Raw genomic sequence first — 25,248 nt, 5'->3', positions numbered from 1 at the left:
CACATTGTGCATGATGTGTTCCAGTTTCACAAAGTGTCTGCAAGATGGGTGCCACGGCATCTGACTCCCGAAATTAGAGAACAATGTGTTGATGCTTGTGAAGAACTTCTTTGGCGCTTTGAACGAGAAGGTGATGGCTTCCTTGCAAGAATCGTTACTGGGGACGAAAGCTGGGTTCTCTTCCACCAACCAGAAATGAAGAGAGCGAGCAAGGAATGGCGCTATTCCTCATAACCAAAACCAAAGAAGTTTCGAACAGAACTATCAGCAGGGAAGGTTATGCTGACTCTCTTTTGGGACGAAAAAGGTGTCATTTTGTAGCATGACATGCCCAGAAGGACCACTGTCACCAGTGCATCATACACAGATCTCCTAAAAATCATCTGTGGCCTGCAATCAAATCAAAGCAATGTGGATTGCTGTCAGCAGGTGTCCTTTTGCAACATGACAATGCAGGGCCCTACACTGCCCGTACAACAATTGCAACAATCATAGACCTGCATTTTGAGTGTCTTCCTCATCCACCATACTCACCAGACCTTGCCCCAAGTTATTTCCATATATTTGGATCACTCAAAGACGCAATGGGAGGAAAGAAGTTCCGTTCTGATGAAGAGGTATGCCACGTGGTGAAGGAGTGGTTGTGCGGACTACCAAAAGAATTTTTTTCTAAAGGAATTTATGCACTTTGTAAGAACTGGAGAACTTGCATTGAGCGTGGGGGAGATTATGTTGAAAAGTGATACAGCTTTGTACCACTTTGGTACAATAAATAAAATTGAAAAAAAAATATTTAAGGTTTTCATTTGACTCACCCTCGTACATGAGCCAACGTTAAAGGCCGTAACACCATTTCTCAAGAATAGGATTTTGGAAAAAATGGGAAAATAATCTGGGTAAAAGTCAGGGGCCACGTTGCTAGCCCATGCATTGTTCATTGTGGAGCCATTGGTGGATAACAATGAACTATATAATGTACAGTAGTTAGTGAGTGGGAGGGAGGGATGGTTTGTGTTGCACTCAGCTGAGGAAATTTGCTGGTGACATCACGGTATGGACACCAGTGGCACCTTTGCCGAAAGATGGATGGGGAAACAATGGCTACATTGCCTGTAGAGTACATGGAATTATTCAGTCCTGATGAACCACTTGTGGTGATACATATATCTGATCGCTAGATTACAAATGATTTACAAGAAGCCCTATGGTATTCTCTCAATCTTAAGCCAAGAATGGAGGAGTTGGTGAGCCAGCAGCCGCAAAACAGAATTATACAGGAGAAATAAAGCCTGTGGGTGACACAGCAGATACCGCCAAACAGTAGTAGCACCACAGGATGAGTCTACAGCAGTATTTATATTTTCTTCAGGGCTCTTAATATTTCTGCATGCCCTTTGAATAAAAAAAATATTCCCAGCAACAGTCCTACATCTGTTAGATGGTGTGTCGAGAGGACTTGGAGCTGGAAAATGTATGGTTTATCTAGTTGAAGTTACCATCTTCCATATGGACAGACGGGCATTTTGTAGGACTGTAAAATGTGCTATATCAGTTGAGGGCCACTCGCCTCAACCAAAGTCAACAGAACTGTGACTGCAAGATGTACGCCATTTAGGTCATATTAGTCAGAAAGAAATGAAACCCAAACAGTGACTCATGGGAGCAGTGTACAATTTACCTGTAGCTAAAGTGTTAAAAGAACTGAAATCCTTTCTTGGGGTGGAGAATTATATTTAAAATTTGTGGCCAATTATGCAAAAATTGCAAGCTATTAGCACAGAGGGCATCTTCTCACAGAGGGTCACTTTTTGTGTATGGAATCTGAAAGAGAAATGGTCACCAACTGGGTATTTGCCCATTGCATGTTTGTGTGTAAGATGGATGTGTGCCACTTGTGGAGTAGTAGTTGGGTGGGACAATTTAGAGGTACTCAGTGCCAGTCAAGCCTTGGGCCCCAACTTTGTTTTTGTTGTTGCTCAGCTGCTCAATACTTAACTGTACACACATCCTTCAATGGGACATTGTCTTCACACTGTATCTTCAATGTGTCTGTCAGATAAACACTACAGTAGGTCAGCTGATGTGTACTGTTGTTTATACTTCTCTTCAAATTTCACAGATTGAGTTCCTAACTGCAAAATTACCCAGTCAGTCATTGCCATATTGCATGTAACTGTATAAGCCTCCCCATTTACCATTAAGAAGCATCTAGGTCACTCTCTGGAAGCAACAAATGTCAATAATTTGTGACATCGCCCTAATTCAACATACACGACAGAACTCCTTATCAGGAAATACAACGGGGTTGTGTAGTGCTTCGAGAATTTCAGAGTAAATTCTAGAACCACTCGGTCTTCCACCATTTCGAACACCCAATATTTTAGAGGTGAGTGGGAGAAACGAATATGCCCTGCTGTGCATCACCTATTTGTATGTGCAGGTAAAAAAAAAAAAACAGTTACGAGAAAAAGATTGACTCGGCGGCCGAATGGTGGGAGACAAGTACCTGCTGTACGGTCCACAGAGTCTCTGTGTACTGGTCGAGAAGAACAAGGAAACTTTATGTAGTATCCTGTGTTCTTTAGTGTCTCTGTTGATTGTAAAAAGACTAATGAACAATTGAATATATATTTCTATGTTCATTCATGTATTGGACTAATTTGAGACTAGAGACTTTTGAATTACTTCAAGTCTTTGCTATGAACAAAGAAAGACACATGTATTCTATTTGGATATGTCTAAATGAGTCTAATGTTTAAGGAATAAGTTAGCTTGAGAAGTTATTGTCTGTGAAAGTTGAAAATATATAGTGATTGAACTGAAAAGTATTTTACGGGTACCAAAATTATTTCAAGGATAGAAAAGTATTTTAATAAATTCCTTTAACCAGCTATAGTCTTCGGAGAAGAAGCTTTTGGGAGATCGATGTAGCTGATTACCCAGAGAAGACGATCGGTTACACACCACATGCAAGTTAACTGAATTGAAAGACGTGTGTGCCTGCAACCCAATACCACACTGTCTCTCGTTGTCTGAAAAATGTGAGAGTTGGCTAAATGAAGTCCCAGAGAGAGAGAGAGAGAGAGAGAGAGAGAGAGAGAGAGAGAGAGTACAGTGAGGTACGAGCCCAAAGAACTCCCACTGTACTAAATGAATTTCAGTAGCAAAATACCATCACCCTTAAATTTGCCAAAAGCAATGCCATAGGAAGACCTTTCTTCTGTACAGGATTTTGCCTGGAAATTGTAGATTACTCAGACTCGGTTACAGGGCACCAACACACTTAGAAAGCCAAGAAGGGACCATAGGAAAATACTGTGATGAATAATAGGTTATGTAAACAAGCTGTATATCACTCTAAGTACAGGAAAGAACTTAATCATAAAATTCACAAGCCCATTTCAAGATACTGTGACACTGTCACCTGTCAATGTAGAACAACCGTTACCAGGACTATCACTGTCCACGTGTACTGAGCTTGACACTTCTAAGGAGCCCTAGAGGCAGACTAGCAGGCACCTGCAGAGTAAGAACCAACTGGATGAGCGACACCCATAATGAACACCATGATGAACCTTGCATGAGGAATTCCCCACAATGGATAAGGGGGTTGTGGGTGTGTGTGTGTGTGTGTGTGTGGGGGGGGGGGGCATGGTTCCATCAGTACCAGTACATACTCCTTATGATAACTATAATGTGACATGTTATGTTAACTATGACATGACATCTTGCAACTCAAATTTTAGATTAGTTGTACCTCATTTCTTAGGGTAGATTAGGTATCTTTCGGTTTTTATTTATATTTGAGGAAAGCTATACAAAATGTGAAGCTGAAGTTCCAGCAAGCTGTAGTTGCTTTCATCGATGGGCAAGTGGCTTCACATCAGTGAGTCTGGATCTTGATACCATCAGCTTTAGACTGTTAGGTGTTCTCATAAACATGCAGAGATGATTCCCGATTATGCTAACCGTATCCAAAAATGCACCATATGAATCATTCTCATAGCAGAGTCTTAGGGTAAGAATTTCTGTTTTTTGTATTATATACTAATTAGAAAGAATGTACCTAACATAAAGGAACATCACTTTTAGAATTAAAAATACCTCTACGAGGAGGAAGGAAGACATGGTGAAACACTAATCAGATGAAGAAGAAGGGGAGCTCAGACTATTAGTCCAGTGACTGGTAGAGTCATTCTCACGCAGGATGTGTTTCTCATCATTAAGCACATCAGATGTGGTTTACACTGAGGTTTGTGCATGATTAGAAATGAGCTGGTGAATCACATAGGACTTGGTCTTCATCATGATTTGCAACTGCAGCACTACAGCAACAGTTGTCTACATCTGGCTTGCAAATCACAGGGTTTGTTTACGAAAATGGATGGGCATAAAATTCCCACATTAGCTCTATTAAAATACACATTTCCTAGCTAGTCCATATACTAGGTGTGCTGTTCTGTCTGTAGTACACATAAAGACAAATATGTATCCATAAACATGTTATAAGGCAAAAAGGAAAGTTCCCTGCACAGTCAGTAAGGACTTCAGCTTGTTTCGTTTAGTTACATACAGTACGATAAAAATTTACAGTACTCTTCCACATAAAGAGAATAATTATTTCATCATTCTAACTTTTCAGTAAAAACTGAAGGGTAATCTTATTAGATCACTGCTTCCATGCATCTTGCAATTCATCATTTGGCATATTCACAAAATCAATCAAACTCACTCCAAAGAAATAGCACTCTCATATTTACCTAACACCGAATATAGAAGAACAAAATTATATATTGAATCAATAAGAAAATCTCAACACCATTTTGAAAATGTGAAGGTGAATAAAAATGTATCTGAATACAGCAGGACACTAACCAACTACACTCTACAATGTACCTTCACATTTCTACCCACTAAACCACACTTAACTTCTACAAGACACCACCACGACTTTTATGTTATGGTCTACTGAAGGCCATAATCACCAATATGTTATTAACCAACATTTCATTACAACAAATTGTACCAAGAATGTTTTTTTGATAAATCTTCAATGTTTTTTTACTTTACAATAGCATAATTTCATAACACGCAAGTTATAATACAAAAATTACCAAATATAAAAATTCTTTAACTATCAATGTGATGTCTCTTGACATTTTTCATCATTTTCTGATAACAAATTGTGTCAATAATGATGCATTTTTGAGAGCTCCTCAATGTGTAGGTGCTATTGAAACAGCATATATTCATAGGACATAAGTAATATTATAAAATCAAGCAAATATGGACTTCAACAGAAAAGGATGAAACCCAGTAAGGCATCTCCCAAGTTCTGCTTGCAATGTAGAACACAATGCTGCAACTTGCTTGCCACATTCCTCCCCACAAAGAAAAACTCTCTTCTCTTATTCAAACTATGATGTTATGGACTGTTGTGGGACTTTATTTTTACACTGTTAGGTCACAAAACTCAACCAACTCTTTACCCGCAAACATTTTCTCATCCCGTTTGAGGATGTCTAATAAATGAGATTGACAGAAGTTCAAACCTGCTAAGTAGGAACACAAAGCTATAAAAGGATGCATAACAAGGGGAAAGAGAGATGCTGCCTATAGGAAAATTAAAGTGACCTTTGGAGAAAATAGAAGCAACTGTATGAATATCAAGGAATCTGATAGCAAGCCAGTACTAATCAAAGAAGGAGAACCTAAAAGGCAGGAGGAATGTATAGAGGATATATAAGGTAAGCAAAGTTGAGAACAATCTTACAGACAAAGAAGAGGAAGTCTGTGAAGATTAGATGGGAGATACGATACAGTGAGAATCTAACAGAACACTGAGAGACGTAAGTGGAAACCAGATGCTGGAGTAGGTGACATTTCTTTAGAATAAGTGAGATCCTTAAAAGGGCCTGTCATGACAAAATTATTCCACCTAGTGGGCAAAATGTATGAGACAGGTGAAATACCCTCAAACTTCATGAGGAATGTGATAATTCTATTCCCAAAGAAGGCAGGTGCTGATAGTTTTGAATATTACGAATCATCAATTTAAAAGGTCATGGTTGAAAAATATTGACATGTAATATTTAGAGAACGGAAAAGCTGGTGGAAGCCAGTTCGAGAGAAATGCAGGAATACTCAAGACTATTAAGACCCTACAATTTGATTTAGATGATAGACTGAATAAATGCAGACCCATATTCATAGCATTTGCAGATTTTGACAAAGCTTCTGACTAGAATACACTCCAGAATGAGATTTTCACTCTGCAGCGGAGTGTGCAGTGATATGAAACTTCCTGGCAGATTAAAACTGTGTGCCGGTCTGAGACTCGAACTCGGGACCTTTGCCTCTTGCGGGAAAGTGCTCTACCAATTGAGCTACCCAAGCACGACTCATACCCCATCCTCACAGCTTTACTTCTGCCAGTACTGCGTCTCCTAACTTCCAAACTTTACAGAAGCTCTCCTGCGAACCTTGCAGAACTAGCACTCCTGAAAGAAAGGATACCGTGGAGACATGGCTTAGCCACAGCCTGAGAGATGTTTCCAGAACGAGATTTTCACTCTGCAGTGGAGTGTGCACTGATATGAAACTTCCTGACAGATTAAAACTGTGTGGAATACACTCTTAGAAATTCTGAAGACAGCAGGGATAAAATACAGCGAGAAAAAGATTATTTATAACTTGTACAGAAACCAGATGGCGGTTAGAACAGTCGAGGAGCTTGAAAGGGAAGCAGTAGTTGAGAAGTGAACGAACATAGTTGTCGCCTTTCCCTAGTGTTAACCTCTGCATTGAGCAAACAGTAAAGGAAACCAAAGCAGCATTTGGACTAGGAATTAAAGTCCAGAAAGAAGAAATGCAAACTTTGAGATTTTCTGATAATATTGTAATTTTGTCAGAAGGCAGAGAACTTAGAAGATCAGTCAACTGGGATGGATAATGTCTTGAAAAGAGGTTATAAGATGAACAGTAACAAAGGTAAAACAAGGTAGAAATGAAGGAAAATTAAGGTTTGACTTCTCGTTGACACATAAAAGAAGGGTTGTTGTCAAATTAAATCAGATGTTGCTATTAGAATTAGATTAGGAAATGACACACTAAAAGTAGTCGATGGTTTTTGCTATTTGAAAAGCAAAATTAGTGACTATGATCAAAGGAGAGTGCATATAAAATGCAGACTGACTATAGCAAGGAAAGCATTTCTGAAAAAAGAGAAATTTGTTAGTGTTGAATATAAATTGTTAGGAAGTCTATTCTGAACTTGTTTGTATGAAGTGCAGCCTTCTATGGAAGTGAAACATGGATCTACCATATTTACTCGAATCTAAGCCGCACCTGAAAAATGACACTCAAAATCAAGGAAAATAAATTTTTGCGAATCTAAGCCGCATCTGAAATTTGAGACTCTAAATTCAAGGGGAGAGAAAAGTTTTAGGCCGCATCTCCAAATCGAAACAAAGTTGGTCCATTGTAATAGAAGACACAATTTAGGTCGAATGAATGACGATACATCTACAGTAGTTTGGTTCGAGTCGTAACCTTAGCAGTTGAGCTTTACCAGGTAGCCATTGCTATGCGTCAGGCGCTCCGTCCGTATTTATACGGGTACCCTTCCTTTTTCACGTGCTTCGTCTGGTTTGAATTGATTGCTTATTTTTCTTTGATCTGATAGGTGCCGTTGTCTTTGTTATAGGTGTTTACGTCACTCTAAGCTGAAGATGCATTACTGTACTGTGTCGTGCATTGTTTGTCGCATTCTGATAGTGCGCGTTTACGGCCTGTCACCGCCCGCGGCATGGCTTGCTTTAGTGCGCACTACCGGCACTTACAATTAAAAAAATAAAAGAGAGGAATCGTCTCATTAGCAAAACAATGGCAAGATACTGCTATTTGTTGTTACTTACACTGTTTCTTTCTTTGATAATGATCAACAAGAACCAAATAATATACTGCGTATGATAGAAGATGTTCTGAACGAGATTTTAGCGAAATTTTTTCTCCGTTTGAAAATCTTTGCAGGCGCCTCTTTAGTACATTACATTCTGCACAGAAATTAGAGTCATCTTAGATATAAAGATCTAGTCAATTGCTGTGCTTCATTTCTGACTGTATCACTATTAGGCATAAGAATAATACGAATATAAACACGATACGATATGTATATTCTTCCGCATTTGCTGTTGTCTCACTCTAGTTTCGTAGTTTATTAGGCAGACAGGATTTAAATGAGATGGTAGCAAACACGAAACAATACATGGCAAAATGTTTATATTCATATTATTCTTATGGTGAAGAGAATACTGCATGTGATTCACAATTCATAGAAGTTCCTATTAGCAACCATCTCTTCTCACAGGTAGGAAAAAATTCAGAATGTAGAGTTGGCCATATTGACAAACATCCCAAACAGTCTTGCCAGTCAGATTTTTGTAGTACATTGAAATGCTGCTACATTCGAAAATGAACAATGCGGAATTTGTATTTACTTCGTTGGATAATGTATGAAAATGCAGTGGTCTAAACTTGGGGCGGAGAAAAAAAGCTCGTCTTCCACCTTTTTTTTTTTTTTTCAATTTGTTTACTGACACAGAGGATTTGGTGCCAGTATTTATCTTTGTGCCTACAAAGCATACCTGTGTAGCGCTACATATATTCGACGGCAGAAGTTAGTTGTGGCGGCACCCACCAACATTTTTCAGAACTTCCGCTTGCTTTGCACTCGATTCTAAGCTGCAGGCGGTTTTTTGGATTACAAAAACCGGAAAAAAAGTGCGGCTTAGATTCAAGTAAATACGGTAAGCAGTTCAGACAAGAAGACAGTAGAAGGTTTTGAAATGTGGTGCTACAAAAGAATGCTGAAAATCAGATGAGTACATCAAAATAACTAATGAACTGGTACTGACTCGAATCAGGAAAAAAGAGATTTGTGACACAACATGACTGAAAGAAGGGACTAGTTGATATGTCACATTCCGAGGTATCAAGGAACTGTCAGTTTGGTAAAGGAGGGAAATGTGGGAGATAAAAACTGCAAAAATCAAGGTGTGAATTTAGTAAGCAGGTTCAAAAGGATATAGATTGCAGTAGTTATTCTGAGATGAAGCAGCTTTCACAGAATAGACTAGTGTGAAGTGCTGCATCAAACCAGTCTTCAGACTACCAGGTTTGCACAGAAATAGAACCAGTCAAATAATGTTCCAAGAAACCTTCCATGTACCACCCACTGTCATCTGAAGTACTCAGATAAATGTATTACTGCTACTAACTTAACTACCTGTCCTACAAACTGCCATGATAACCTACCTAAATTCTACTGCATACTCAAACCTTATTACCTCACTTGACCAGTTAATTACTGTGGAACATGGTCGGATAAGCATGATGCACCTAATGCTATGTCACACAATTCTACAAAATTAATCAAAATTTCTCTGTTGCAAGGACTTTCCCCTTTGCCTTAGTCCTCATTCTTGGTCCTATTAAAAGGAGGGAAGCACTGGCACCCACCTGCTGGAGTGGCATTAGTCCAAAGGATCAGACTTTTTGATGTGACATGGCTAGGCCTTATTAGTTTTGTCTTATATTGTCTACTGTAGTGAATAAATGGTCTTGGCTAATTGTTTGACTCAGTCCATCAAACTTTGGAACTTGACCAGTTAAGCTTAAGTATGGACAATACCACTGAAACTGAGACCACTGCAGGCAGTGTCAAAGTCCAAACCGCAGATCAGGCTCACTAACCTGCAAACCCCATAAACCTCACTGAATCTGGGCTAGGTTTGCCAGTTTATCACATGATGGCTTATGTGAGTGATAACAGTTGTCACCTGTCAAAAGTCACAGTAGTTCTCCACATGACCAGAAAAACATTGATTACTGCCGTAATTTCCTCTGGATGGCATTACCAAAGCTGACATTGGGAATCCCATCATTCTGGAAGAGGCACTGCATAAGTAAAGGGTTTCCACCCTTCTGGCTATTCTCAACTTTCTGAGTTCCTCAGTCAAATCACTGTTATCCGCACACAGTTGCACAATCGTTGTTTAAAAGATGTTGCACCACCTCTTGAATGGATGACTTTCACACCCATCATATTGCAACAACCAGATAATAAGGACACAGTGAAATTTCTCATACAGACAGATCACACATGCTGGAAACATTCATCTAATTGAAGCCAGAAGGAGAGGTTAGTGGACATGACTTGATCACACTTCTAACACCAGTTGTCACACGTTGTACAAATTGTAGTGTTTCAGGATGGACAGCTTTGCCTAGACCCGGTAAACTTCATGGAGTTCGCAGGTCGGGCAGCTTCAATAATGTTTTATACAGTTGAGCCCATGTTAGGTGGACAATCCAGCAAACAACCAAGACCACAACAATTTGTATGCATTTATTCAGTAGTGTGTACAATATAAGACAAGATTAACAGTTTCCAGACTTATTGCTCAGAGGGAGCGTTAGGCTTGGTTGACTAGAACAGGAAGAAGGAATACAGTAGAAGATGAATGGATCCCTTTGAAAAATGAATAGTGAAGGTAGTAGAGGATCAAATAGACAAAAAGATGAGGCCTTGTAGAAATCCTAGGATATAACAGGAATTGATGAAAGGAGAAAATAGAAAAAGGCAGGAAATGCAGTAGGTGAAAGGGAATACAGGTCGTGAGGTCTGGAACATGACAAGGAATTACAATTCAGAAAGTGGACGTAATTAGTTTGATACTTAACTTTAATCCATTAATGATGAATGTCGCTCTTGACGGTACATGATTCACAATATTATCTGTTCAGAATACATTCATAGTAACTCAATATGGCGCCTTGCTAGGTCATAGCAAATGACGTAGCTGAAGGCTATGCTAAACTGTCGTCTCTGCAAATGAGAGCATATGTAGACAGTGAACCATCGCTAGCAAAGTCGGCTGTACAACTGGGGCGAGTGTTAGGGAGTCTCTCTAGACCTGCCATGTGGCGGTGCTCGGTCTGCAATCACTGATAGTGGCGACACGCGGGTCCGACGTATACTAACGGACCGCGGCCGATTTAAAGGCTACCACCAAGCAAGTGTGGTGTCTGGTGGTGACGCCACAGACAGGAAGTACAAAATAGCTAAGCAGGAATGGCTAGAGGAGAAATGTAGGGATTTAGAAGCATATTTCACAGCAAGATAGATTCCACCTACAGGAAAATTAAAAAGACCCTGGGAGAAATGAGAAGCAGCTGTGTGAATACCACAAGTTCAGATAGAAAACCACTACACAGTAAAGAAGGAAAAGATGAAAGATGGAAGGAGTATATACAAGGGAGATGAATTTGAAAGCAATATAATATAAAGGGAAGAGGATGTAGATGAAGATGAGATGGAAAGTATGATACTGTGAGAAGAATCTGACAAACACTAAGTACCTATGTGGAAACAAAGCCCTTGGAGTAGACTACATTCTGTCAGAACTACTGATATCCTCGAGAGAGCTAACTATGACAAAACTATTCCATTTGGTGTGCAGGACATATGAGACAGACAAAATACCGTCACAAACTTCAAGAGGAATGTAATGATTCCAATTCCAAAGAAGGCAGATGTTAATAGGTAGGAATATTACCAAACTATAATATCATAAGTCTTGGCTGCAAAGTACTTACACAAATTCTTTACAGAAGAATGGAGAAACTGGTAGAAGATGAACTTGGGGAAGATCAGTTCAGATTATGGGAAAATATAGGAACATGTGAGGCAATACTGACCCTACAACTTCTCTTAGGCAATGGATTGAAGAAAGGAAATCCTACATTTACAGCATTTGTAGACTTACAGAAAGCTTTTGACAATGTTGACTGGAAAGCACTCTTCTTCTGAAGGTAGCACAGGTAAAATACATGGGGTAAAGGACTATTTACAACTTGTATAGGAGACATATGCCAGTTACAAGAGTCAAGGGGCAAGAAAGTGATGCAGTGGTTGAGTAGGGAGTGAGACAGAGTTGTAACCTATCCTCAATGTTATTCAATTTGTACACTGAGCAAGCAGTAAAGGAAACCAAATAAAAATTTCGAGTAGGAATTAACGTTCAAGGAGAAGAAATAAAAACTGAGGTCTGCAGATGACATTGTAATTCTGTTATGGTAAAGGACTCTGAAGAGCAGTTGAACGGAATGAACAGCATCTTGAAAGGAAGATCTAAGATGGACAATAGCAAAAGCAAAACAAGAGTAATGGAATGTAATCAAATTGAATCAGGTGATGCTGAGGGAATCTGGTTCGGAAATGAGACGTTTAAAGTAGTAGATGAGTTTTGCTGATGGACAGCAAAATATCTGACGGTGGTCAAAGTAGAGAGGATACAAAACGTTGACTGGCAATGGCAAGAAAAACATTTCTGAAGAAGCGCAATTTGTTAACATCAAACATAGATTTAAATGTTCAGAAGTCTTTTCACAAGTTATTTGTATTTATTATAGACTTGCATGGAAGTGAAACACGGACAATAAACAGTTTGGACAATAAGAGAATATAGGCTTTTGGGAAGTGGTGCTACACAAGAATGCTGGAGATCATATGAATAGATTGTGTAACTAATGAGGAAGAACTGAATAGAATTACGGAGACAAAAAATTTTGTGGCACGACTCGATTAAAAGAAGGGATCGGTTGATAGGATATACTCAAGAGAAAATGTGGGCTCTCCAATTCAGTACTGGAGGGTAGTGTAGGGGATAACGATCTTAAGAGAGAGACCAAGAGATGAATTTAGTAAACAGCTTCAGAAGGAGGTAGGTTCATTGGTTATTCAGACATAAAGAGGCTTGCACAGGACAGAATAGCTTGGAGAGCTGCATCATACTAGTATTTGGACTGAAGACGACGACAACAACAACAACAACAACAACAACAACGACAACAACAATTAGAATAATGAACAAATTTACAGGATTCTTATCTAGCTGAACAAGCAGAAGGCATTTATAATGAAGGAAACAGGTCATTATGAAACTGGCACAGCAAAGCTGAAAAATTTGAGTTATTAGATATTCTATAAAATGATTCAAGACATATTTTCTATTAAGGAATCTAGGAATCATTAACATATTTCTGTGTTGGAGATTTTTTAAGACAAAAACTAGATAAGAATAACCACATTTATCACTCAAGCATACAAATGGTTGTTCTCCACACAATTCACCTGTAAACAAAATTGGGAGAGCCTTTAAAATATGATATGACAAAACAAAACAAAATCTACTTTTAGGAACTTACTTTACACAGAACTGAAGGATGCACATATACATAGACTACAAGTGGGTCCCTTTCATCATCACTGGCTCTTGAGTATCTGTCCTCAACCAAATTTCTGTCTTAAATACATGTCCAGCATCTTACTAATGTGCCACCACCTCACTCAGTTTGTACCAAACAGGTCCGGATGCTATACTTATATTTGCCATGGCCCAAAAAAGGACCAAATGTAAACTTTTTTAAAATAATCACTAAACCACAAAACATACTTTTCTTCCATAGTTCTAGTATTTCAATATATCTGACCTTGTGAACATCATACTTATTTTCAGTGAGAACACATGTTTTCAAAATACAGGTTGATTACAATTATAGCTCCAGCTTCAAAACACTTAAAAATGAACCACTGCTCAGAATTACATCGAATTTGAAAGGATTATCATTAAAGAAGGGGAAATGTCATACAAACAAGAAATCTAATGAAAATTTTAGCACTAGATGGCACTGTAAGTGGCAGAATTTGCAACATAAAAGATGCGGGTATGCTGCTGTTCTTCAGTTTGCATCTGAGACACTTAGCACAGCTGTCTCAATGCAGGATAGCTTGCTGTTGGTAAAGCTCTTTTACACGAATGGTGACAGTGTGCCAGTAGCTCTGTGGAAGTTCCGTAGACTCAAGGGTTTTAATAAAGGTGTTGGCCTGATGTCTGCCATCAGTCTGGAAAGAATGATGATGAAATTCAAAAAGACAGGTTCTTTTGAGGAGGTAGGAAAACAATTGATCCGACGTCAGCTGAAGATATTGCAGGAGGATTAGAGCAGTGGCATGCAAATGTGCAGTGTATGGGGAATTGCCCAAACTATGGGCTTGCCTGTGAGCACAGTGCATGAAATTCTATAGAACATCCTCAATTGCCATCCATATAAAATTATCCATGTTCAGGAGTTGGTTCATGCTGACCTGCCACTAAGACAAATGTTTATTCTAGAACCTCTTGCTCATATGGTAGTGGACAATAAATGATCAACGGAACATTCTATGGATGAATGAAGCCCATTGTACCTCCAAGGACATGTTAATACCCAGAACTGCAGAATATGGGCAATGGAAAATCAACTACATATCAACTGGTAATGCATCCTTCTGCGAAGGTATCTGTGTGGTGTGGTGTGGTGTGGGTTGGTGGGATTGTTTACCATAGGGCCATATTTTTTTGAGGCAAAGGTCCCGAGTTCGAGTCTCGGCCCGGCGCACAGTTTTAATCTGCCAGGAAATTTCAATTTTATTATTGTTTTCTATGTGGTTTTTGGGCTCAAGACAATCAAAATCTGATGTTTCCCATCCAACATGGTATGAGCTTCCCATGAAGTATGGGCTTACCTACAGTGCCACAACTGTTTAATGTCAAACTTGTGTGGTCACACAGATGGCACAGTACAGTTGGTTTACTGTGCAACTCACACCATAGCAATAGTACTGCGAGTCATCTGTCATTTGTAACCAAACCCATTTATGTTATAATTTTTACAGTGCTATCTAGTAGGAAAAATTTCATAATTTGTTTAAATTGGCACAGTTCTTTTCTTACAGTGTTTTGCAACTGGAACTTTAGTTATAATTAACCTTTATATGGTGAAAAATTTAGTATAGGTTTCAAAAACTTACCCAGAAAATGGCATCATTAAAACATACAATGCAGGTGCATGTCGTCTGATGTTGCACACAACTTGTGAGAAAGTGTTGCCCTCTTGATTCTTAGTTGCTGCAACAGATATGGCACTTTTGAATATTCAGTTTCATTCCACATTTGTAAATTCTTTGTGGCAGTGAAATATACCTATAGAATACTTACAAGCACATTTTGTCTCCTGTAATGAAGCATCCATCATCTCTGATTCTCCAATGGCTCAGGAAAAGATCAAGGAAGCAATCAACTATGTATGTAACAGTCATTTTTGTCTCCTATAAAATGTGAAAAGGTTATTGCCAGTAACAAATGCCCCTTCAGGAATCATTTGAACAGTAGTCTTATCTAGGCTCATAAAAAAAAATTATGAATATGACTAACACATGCACTGCATATTACTAAAAGTCCATTTTTTTCTTTTGCTAATGAGCTCCAAGAAGCATCAAAATGTTATAAAAATACTGAATATTTCACTTGCAGTTCACATATATGTAGTATGTATTCCAAAAGTCTTCATGCACATTTAAAGCTTATTTGCATTATGTAACTGAAGCAACACTTTTTGTTTTAATTATCCATAAAAGTCTTGTATTAGAATAGCAACAAATGGAACAAAATAACCTGGTGAATGAAACAGAACAAAAAAATAAAAAAAATTAGAAAGCCACTTTTTATTTTGGCATGTACAACAGAACTTTCCCCATGCAGAGGAAGAGTTTAGCAGTGGATAAGCACATAAACGTTTGGGTGACATATTCCACTGTTCACTTTCCTCTGTACAGCACTTGGCTTTACTCATATCACTCTTCGCATGGCACACATCAGAATTTGATTAATGAGCGCTGTATTTGTTACCAGTGAAACCCTTTATCTCTTCATGTTCGCAGTTCATGAAAGTGGTTGACTACATTTTATTTTAGCACATTATCATCTCAAACTCAAATTTAGGAACTAAACACATATATTTATATGGAACACACAAATACCGAAAAACAGTTTGAATGTGTGATACGACTAAGTACTGAAAATTTGGTACGAAAGAAAAACTTCTCTAATAACAAATATGAATCATAATCAATTAGCCAAAGCTTTCCTCCAGGACACATTCAGTCTCATAATTAACCCCCATAAGATAAAAGTCTGGAGAGAGAATATACATAGTAAAGAAATAAGAAATAATGATTCAGAAAGTGATGCTTCAACATTCTTGGCAACAACGTATTTTGTGCAAATGGTGCACAACTAATAAATATTTTTAAAAAAATTTTGTCGCGCAATGAGCTGCTTTTTAAAGCACATGAGGATGTTGTACAAAAAACTTTGTTAATGCTTAGCAAAAATGGTTCAAACAGCTCTGAGCACTATGGGACTTCATTTCTGAGGTCATCAGTCCCCTAGAACTTAGAATTACTTACACCTAACCAACCTAAGGACATCACACACATCCATGCCTGAGGCAGGATTCGAACCTGCAACCGTTGCGGTCGCGCGGTTCCCGACTGTAGCACCTAGAACCGCTCGATGCTTAGCAAAAATGACAACCACACAGCATGATTATTATATTGAAAATAAATCAAAGTGAAACATTTCATGAGGAAAGAGGAAGTGATGAATAACGTGTTGGTACCAAATACAGAAAGAGCAACATTCAGCACATGAAATGGATTGTTTAAAACCAACTGATGCATGGAACTTGCTTAAAGATTTATAGTCCGATTTAATTGGATAGTGAGGAGCAGACATGCAAAACAGACTACTAAAATTTCTGTGCAAGTTTAACTAGAAGGAGAATGCATTCTGTTGCAGTAGCTGACTATAATTGGGACCGCAAATAAGCAATGAGGATAAAGGTAATATTCTTTCATAATTCTGGGAAATATTTTTACATAATATGACATACATCCACTTCAAAATGGAATAGGCATGTTCGGCAGCAAAAATAAAGTTTACTTATTGTGTCCAAGATAGAACTAACATACACAGTCACAAGAGACAAATCCATTCAAACATTGAGTTCTGAGCCTAGGCTTGAATGTTACCTTGGCAAGAAATGTCACTATATTTAGTTTGATGGCATATAACAATATTCACAGAACACTTTTTACATTTTGTTTGGCTACATTGTTCCACACTTGTATTCCCACTAACTAAATAATCCAGCCATCATTGGTAACAGCTACCTCACTAAAAAGCAAGGGAGTTGCTGTATAAGATACGGGAAGGCCTCAAGACCTAGCTCTGACTTTGAAACATGCACGAGTTTTTACAAATAGTTGACAGATTTATTATTGCAACATATATTTCACTGTCATTTTATCTCCAGGACTCAATTACCATTTTTTTTAATAATTGTGTGGTAAGTGCTTTACCTCCAATCCACAGCATTCCCCATACTATAATTAAGACATCTGTATAATTTGCTCTCTTTTTTTCTGTGAATGAGGTGCCCTGTTTAGAAACAGTCTGCATCACAATTGGGAAAGAAATACATAAATCACAATTAAATTTAAAATTTGTTACCTCACTGCATGACAAAATGCAACTTCAAAAACATTTGACAGAATATAAACAGGAAGCAAGCAGATTACAATTACAAGAAAAGTATATTAAAAACAACCTTTCATTAATGCCTGTTTTAAAGTAAGTTCACAAATTTGACGAAAGTGTTTTCCTACCTTACTGCTCATTTACATTTCCATCTTGTGTGAAAGTTTTCAATGTGCCTGTAATTTCCTAGCAATATTTGGAAAAAACCTAACATTCAATCTAACAAAAATAAAATCTTTGCTCTTACAGTTTACAGCAATTTACATAGAAGAGGATCATTTGGTCAGTCCTTTTGTTTTGCATATGCTGCCTCCCACTATCAAATATGTTGCATGTGTTCTTGTAACTGCAGTCTAATTTGTTTCTATAAATTATGTCTAGAATGTAATCATAAAACATGACATACAGCACATCAAGGACATAGCACCCTCTTGTAGGAACAGACATATTTTTTGCTGATTGTACTTTCTCTACATTTATATACAACATTGACATCAATAGGTTAACTGTGTTCTTACACAATATAAACAAAGATCCTTTTAACATGGAAATTTTCACTTACCCATTTATTATCGTGCATCTGACATTAGCAGGTGAAGTTTTGGAAGGCTGGAACTACTTAAAGATCAAAGAACATGTATCATCTTAATCATTTTTATCTGAAAGTTAGCAGACAACCTTAGAATATTTACTCATTTTGCTTCACTGCACTCCTGTGTGTTTATCAAAACACCATGAGTTACTAGCTGTTAATAACAATCGCAAGAGTGATAACTGAAATTCCTGAAGAACAATGCAATGTGATACAGTCAAGGTGAAAGCTGTAAGGATCACAGCATTACATGATTGATTCATGAAGACTAAGGCCTGTGGAAGCTCAAACAAAACTGAAACCCACACTCAAACAAAACTGAAACCCATAAAAAGAAGTGCAAATATGAGAATAGTAGCTCTCCTATTTTTTGGGGAGGAATGTGTACAGAGCCAAAGGTGAGACTGCAAAGTGGGCTCTCAATGAGGCTGAGGAAAGGATACTGGAAACAACTGTCAAAGTAACCCCTTTCACATTACAAGCTGTTCAACACAATGATAATTCAATTAAAGTCCACACACTGAAACTTCTCCTTTCATTAACATACTACAAACAGTACAAATATATTTATGAGATAATTTTCTCTTTGTGGAGTACTTCTGGTGAAAATTTTTACAACTTCCAAATAACATTAGCCCCATGAATACCACACTTAACTTGGGCCTGGTTACCTGCAGCAAACATGGATATTAGGTCATATACCAGCTATCACAATACACCTTAATTAGTTTTTATAATGTACACTTTAAGCACCTTCTCTGCATTTGCCAGCATTATCAGATAATCCAAAATTTACTCTACTGTAAGAGCTTCTGTGATAGCAGTCTTTTCATAAGCGAAAATGATAACACAATGAAATTGGCACTGTGGATTTAGAAAAAGACCATCACACATTCTATCTGGTAAATTTTAATATGCACGTGAACAAGATCAGTGGCAACCAACCTAAGTTCCAACTGTCACCACAGGGAGAGAGAATTCTGAATGCAAGACAAACAATGTCAGGTGAAACACAAGAACAGCATTTATGCGTAATCTCCAATTTCTGAATGTCCCCAGAAACCTCAAGATCAACATTTTCAACTAATCTAAAGTACGGTGACACTGTCACTAAGGCACATTTGTACAGTTGCACTTTAGTAGCAGGCAATTGGTTCAAATCCTGGAGATCTAAACTTCTCATTGCCATGGTAAAATTCCTCATCAAGAATTTGTGCTACTGCCCCGCATTAAATTCCATGTCTCTACATAGCATCTCATGAAGTTATGGCATGTGATGTTTGTTGGATTCAATGGCCATCTTGGTGTCATTCAAGATGAAATGGCTATGAGCTGAAACCACGTTTCACATTCTCCATTATACCACCACCACCACCACCACCACCACCAACAACACATTACAATATAGATGTGATCATCAGTCATCAACAAAAACAGTTACAGTTGAATTATCTAACATGTAAGCCACCTAAACTAAGTCAACTAAAAAGATTTGCACAAAGTCTTGAGCTGAATGAATTAACTATGTAGTGGGAAGAAGGTGCTTGTTATTCAATATGATGTATTTTGTACAGTTTAAAGTTCTGAAATAAATATAACCACTCCCCTACAAAACTTCCTGCCTAAAAATGTATTATTTCTTATTCTCCCTCTTCATATCATGAAAAACTGGTCCTGTTACTTTATACAGGTAGTTTCTCAATGAGAATGTAAAATTAATATCTGTAAACAATCATGAAACTATATATTTTAATTAAAGAACACGCAGCTCGTTAATAAGCATTGTGTTGATGGAATTAAAAACAAAAAATCAATACCAAGATTGTTATACAGAGAGGATTAACTCAGCTGAGCTGCCATGCGACAACATACTGACTAGATTGTTTATAGAATCAGGATAACATTTGTCTGAAGTGGATTACAGAAACTGAAGGAAATCTAAATTCAGATTAATACCATTCCTCAAAAATAAGGAGTTCAGTCTCCTAACTATACTCTCATCACGCTCAGGGTAAATGTTAAAATAAGGTAATTTATTAAACACCACCAACAACTTACACATACACAAATTCAAATTTTGCAACTGCCTTTCTCAATAGGTATACAGTAGAGGACAAAAAATTTATAAGAGCACTGAAATAAAAAAGATGTCATGATTGCGCAAAAATGTGAAATTTAAATTTGGTACCTGGATTCAAAAAGGACAGATTGCATAAAGCTTAAACAATCCATATGACAAGGTTCAACAGAGAACAGTCATGGCAGAGTGCTTTGCCAAATAAAAATAATCAATATTAAATCTGATAGCAATGTATCTGCCACCTAATTTAGCCACAGGAAGCAAAAATGTTGACCTTTTCATAAATACAATGACTAGTCTGAATTTTGAAACACTGCCAGCACAACACATTGTTACATTCACGAAATAAAAATATTGCTTCCATTCATAGTACACCATCATTCAACACAAGAAAAACTGCAGTGCAAAAACAATGTTATGGACAAGAACTTGCTCCTTTTCTAGCAGCAGCACACCATAGGGTGCTGGAGAGAAGCATTCCCAATGATTGGAAAAATGCACAAAACTACAGGCTTATACCACAGTCATAAGTACACTACAGAATTCTGTAACACATTTTAAGCTCTCGGATTAAGACATTTCTGCAGACTAAAACTCTCCTCTGTAGGAATCAGCTTTGATTCTGCAATCAATGATGGTGTGAATTTAGCTCACTCCTTTTGTACATGAAATGCAGAGGGCCAAGGTTGATGCAGAATTCCTAGACACCCAGAAGATGTTCAGCACAATTCCACAATATTGTCTGACAAACAAAATACAAGCACACACAATATCAACGCTGATTTCTTATTGGATTGAAGACAACATAGTATGTCAATCTTAGCAAAGCAAAATCTTTTGGCACAAAAATAACACTGTGGATACATCAACAGTGTCTTAGAGGACCATTACTTTTCGCAGTACATATAAATGTGCTAATAGAAAACACTAAGTTCAATGACTTTTTCAGGGGCGATTCTGTTAATAAGGCAAGTCACATACGACAACACCCCTTTTTTGTGAATGATATCAGATATCGAAATGGGGTTTTAGGCAATTTTATTTCATTAATGGTTTCACGCTAAGTGGCATTTAGTTTGGTATGTGATAAAGTGACTTAACACTTGTAGCGATCAACATATTAAAGCAAGTATGACTGTTTTTAAAGAGAATGGTATACTTACTTTAATGGTATCCAAAAGCATTTGAAAAGAAAAGTATAGCGATATAATGCTTGTTAATGTTGAGGTTGAAACTCATTCGAAAAAATCCAAGAAATATTCTAAAACTGAAAGAAAATTCTGGTAAAATTGGATATTGTATTTTAAACATAAACATACAAGGCTATGTTGTTGTCTCAAGCCTTATGACAGTTTATTTGTCTGCACTGCAGAACTAGAGGGAACAGTGTCATCTACTGGCAGGTCACTTCTGCTTCAACGTTACTTGCATGCAGGTATGTATACTGATGAGTACTTAGACTTGCTACTATTATATGACAAATGGTGTCACAAGACATATTGGCAAGGAACATGGGATCGGCCCGGAGTGTCATTTGCAACAACATAAATTCTAGCGGTATTATCTGTCACTAGCCAGGTACTAGGAGAAAGTGATTTCTAAAGTCATACAGAATTTTGCTGGTTTGATCATTGGGAGACAACACTATATTTTTCCAGTATGTGCTCTTTACTGACAAAGCAACATTTATGAACCACAGTAATGTAAATTGATGTAAAATGCACTATTGTGCAGCTGAAAAATGCGCGCTGGCTTTGTCAGGTATGACGACCATGAAGCGTAAACCTATGGTTGTGGCTTCATAGGAAATTCCATTGTTGGACCCTACTTCATACAAAGGATGTTAAATGGAAATACATATGCACACATTCTTATGAACATTTTCATCTGCTCTACTGAAAGAGGCACCACTTGATAAGAGACAGTGTAAGTGACTCCAATACTACAGCATGTTGCAATGCAAATACTGAATAAAATGTTTCCTTACTGTTGGATAGGATGGAATGGTGCAGTACAGTGGCCAATTAAGCCTCCTCATTGGCTCCTCGATTTCCTTCTACGGGAGCAGTGAAAGATGCTGTCTATCGTGAAGCCTTAATTAATTAGGCCAGGTGATGTGTGCATATTACCCACTGTACTTTTATCTGCTCTCTCTTAAAAGCGAATGCAATTACACCGCACAGCCAATGGCAAACAGCTTGAGCACATAATTAACTTTTTTCCTAAAATCTGTGGAAGTTAATATAGTAGTTTTCTGTATCCCTTGAATAGGATTGTCTGTCATTATGAATATGTATGACCGACATTTCTGTTTCAGCTTTGACATGTAGGATTGGGGAGCATTTAATGGGATATATTTGTTTCTACAAATACTTGGAAATGTGTAAGTATTTGAAATAGTTTTCCTAGGCCTCATTTGTTGCACCAAAAGCTAGCATACGTCACAGTTCCATATGCAACACTCATAGCTGACCCTGTATTTAAGGTATACAGGAAATTAGGTTTTATTTTAGTAGCATAGGGCTGTCTTCCTTATTGCATGTAATGACAAAGCCTCACACAGTATTTAAATTGCAATAGCCGACTGGCTAATTGCTTTCGAATTTTAGTTCATTTTTCAGACTATTTTGTGAAGAGTTTCAACCTCAACATTAACAACCATTGTATCTCACTGTTCTTGTCTTTTCAAAAAATAATGTGACATAAATGTCTTATGTGACTCACCCAGTATACAAAGAATTTGCAACACTACAAACCGTACAAAAAAGCAGGAACATCTGCAGAAGATCGACACTTGGTGCAGAGATTGATTGTTGATCTTCAACATAAACAAATGTAATGTATTGCACATAAATAGGCAGAAACATCCTTTATTGTAACATTACACAATTGCAGAATGCTGACTGGAAACAACTACATCCATTAAGTATCTAGGAGCATGAGCAAGGAGCAATTTAAAGTAGAACTACCACATAAAACTAACTGACGGTACAGCAGATGCCAGACAGAATAACTGGAAGAATAATCAGGAAGTGTTGCCCACCCATGAAGGGCGCAGCTTATAAAAACCATTGTTTGACCAATATGTGGATATTCCTTATCAATCTGGGACCTTGTTACACATAGTATTGACAGAGGAAATACAGAAGATTCCAAGAAGAGCAACAAATTTCAGCACAGGTTAATTTAGAAGTGTGACAGTGTCGCAGAGTTGTTCAACTCCAGTTACAGAGGCTCCAAGAGCAAACATGCACACCACAGTTACCGTCCAAATTCCAAGAATGTACATGCTTAAAAGAGTCAGCTAATATACTACTTCCTCCTGCATATGTTTCATGGAAAGAACGTGAAGGTATAATTAGAGAGGCCTACCAACTATTGTTATGCCTGAAGACCATTCACAACTGGAGTAGCGAACGGGGAGGGGGAGTGACAGTAGTACACAAAGTGGCCGCTGCCGCACATCTTAATGTGGTTTCAGAGTACAGGTGTAAGTAGTGTGCATACCAAATCACATTTATGCATGTCATAATCTACCCCGCAGTTGAATGGGATTTTGGAATAGAAATAAACAAGAAATGAAGGGTTATGGTTTGTGGAAGACCTGATTGTCGGTGCATTTCATACCTGCATTAAAGTGTTTTTATTGTTCAGTGAAGTCTGCACAATGAAACTTGTTCAGTATATTTGAGGAACATCCATGTATGCAGAATTTTCCAACACACTGGTCAATGTGACGTAGATTAAAGATAATTACTTAATGAAAAATAAACTGTTGCAACAACTGCCTCATTTTTGTTCCAAACAAGTAGGAAGAACTTACATGGATGTCTGAAAGAACTGATGCTGTTGACAATCCATTTCTGTATGAAATAACTCAAAATTAGTTCGGTAAATGCACATTCTTTGACATCTGTTGTACTATGTATAGATCTAGTGAGACAAACTCAGATTTTCCATGTATTTAGATGACTCTGATATAAAGATGTAGACAGTGTGACGTGGAAGTTTGGGTTGGTCAAGTGTGCATGCATGGGTAGCCAATGTGGTTTAGGCAAACGCTCGTAATTTACAATAAGTGGAAAATTCTGCTTGAGTCCTGGTCCGGCACAAATTTTCATATGTCAGTATTTGGTAGAAGATCTATAAATAGTACAGCTAATTTCAAAGAATTGACACTCAGTGAATTAATTTTGAAATAGTAAGATAGTTGACAAAATGAGGGGAGTTGGGAAGTTGTGGAGAACGAACAGTATAAGGGGAGGGGAGTATTATCACTACGAAACAACAAATAGCACAGTAAGACAACTTGTTACTCCCATGACCAAGCTGACAATATTTCAAGTACACCTGACTAATAAAATGAAGCATTGTTCAATTCCATCTTTCTGTCTTCAATAATAATTGTGCAACAGGTTCATATATTCCCTCCAAATTCCATAGCTGTAACCAAAACAAACTGAACATATTAAGTATTATAAGATGATGTGTCACTTTTTAATGAGCATGCCTACTGCATGAAAATGCGCCAACAGTGTCTATTTCCAAAGAATGACTGTCAAAGAAAGTGAGAACAATTATTTTTGTAAGTCATATAGCTGCAGTCACTGAAGAGACTATAAATGCAAGTAATATGGTAAAGAGCACTGTGCCACTCTTAGAATAACTAAGGTATTGTGGAATGTCATTTTCCAAAGTTAATTCTCTCAAGACAAAGCTTTGCAGTGCACTCAATGGCCATAAAATTAAGAGTGCTTTATAAAGGGAGTGATAGCCATTAATCTGATGGCATGAAGTCCAATTGGCTGCAACTGCATTGTGCCAGATTCATTCAAACTACTAGGACACTAACTATATGAGGGTGCTGCCACTGAGACTGCCAACAATCAATGTATGGCACATCTTGCCAGGAGACATTAATGGCATGGCATACACTGTTTCGAATGTAAGTCTCAGCGTCACTCAGGATTCAAGTATCTGCATAAAGTGTCCCTGAAAAGTGTTTAATATAGACAATCTAACCATTCTTCCACCTACAATCTAAATTTTCATTCTGGTGTAAATGTGTGATATCTACCAATTTTAATTGATCC

At 37.7% G+C, this 25,248-nt stretch overlaps 1 long non-coding RNA gene across 1 annotated transcript in view; it reads right to left on the bottom strand.

Moving 5' to 3' along the window:
- The window catches only part of LOC126175897 (uncharacterized), a 36,310-nt gene extending 16,952 nt beyond the window's left edge, over window positions 1-19,358 (bottom strand). The window contains exons 1-2 of the long non-coding RNA XR_007535623.1: window positions 15,102-19,358; window positions 14,915-15,011 (exon numbers count right to left, since the gene is read on the bottom strand). This is a non-coding gene — a long non-coding RNA (uncharacterized LOC126175897). The remainder of the gene's footprint in view (window positions 1-14,914; window positions 15,012-15,101) is intronic.
- Window positions 19,359-25,248: the final 5,890 nt, after the last annotated feature.

Source organism: Schistocerca cancellata, chromosome 3, assembly GCF_023864275.1.
Source record: "Schistocerca cancellata isolate TAMUIC-IGC-003103 chromosome 3, iqSchCanc2.1, whole genome shotgun sequence".
Classification (NCBI taxonomy): Eukaryota; Metazoa; Arthropoda; class Insecta; order Orthoptera; family Acrididae; genus Schistocerca; species Schistocerca cancellata.
This window is presented reverse-complemented; position numbering and strand designations above follow the sequence as displayed.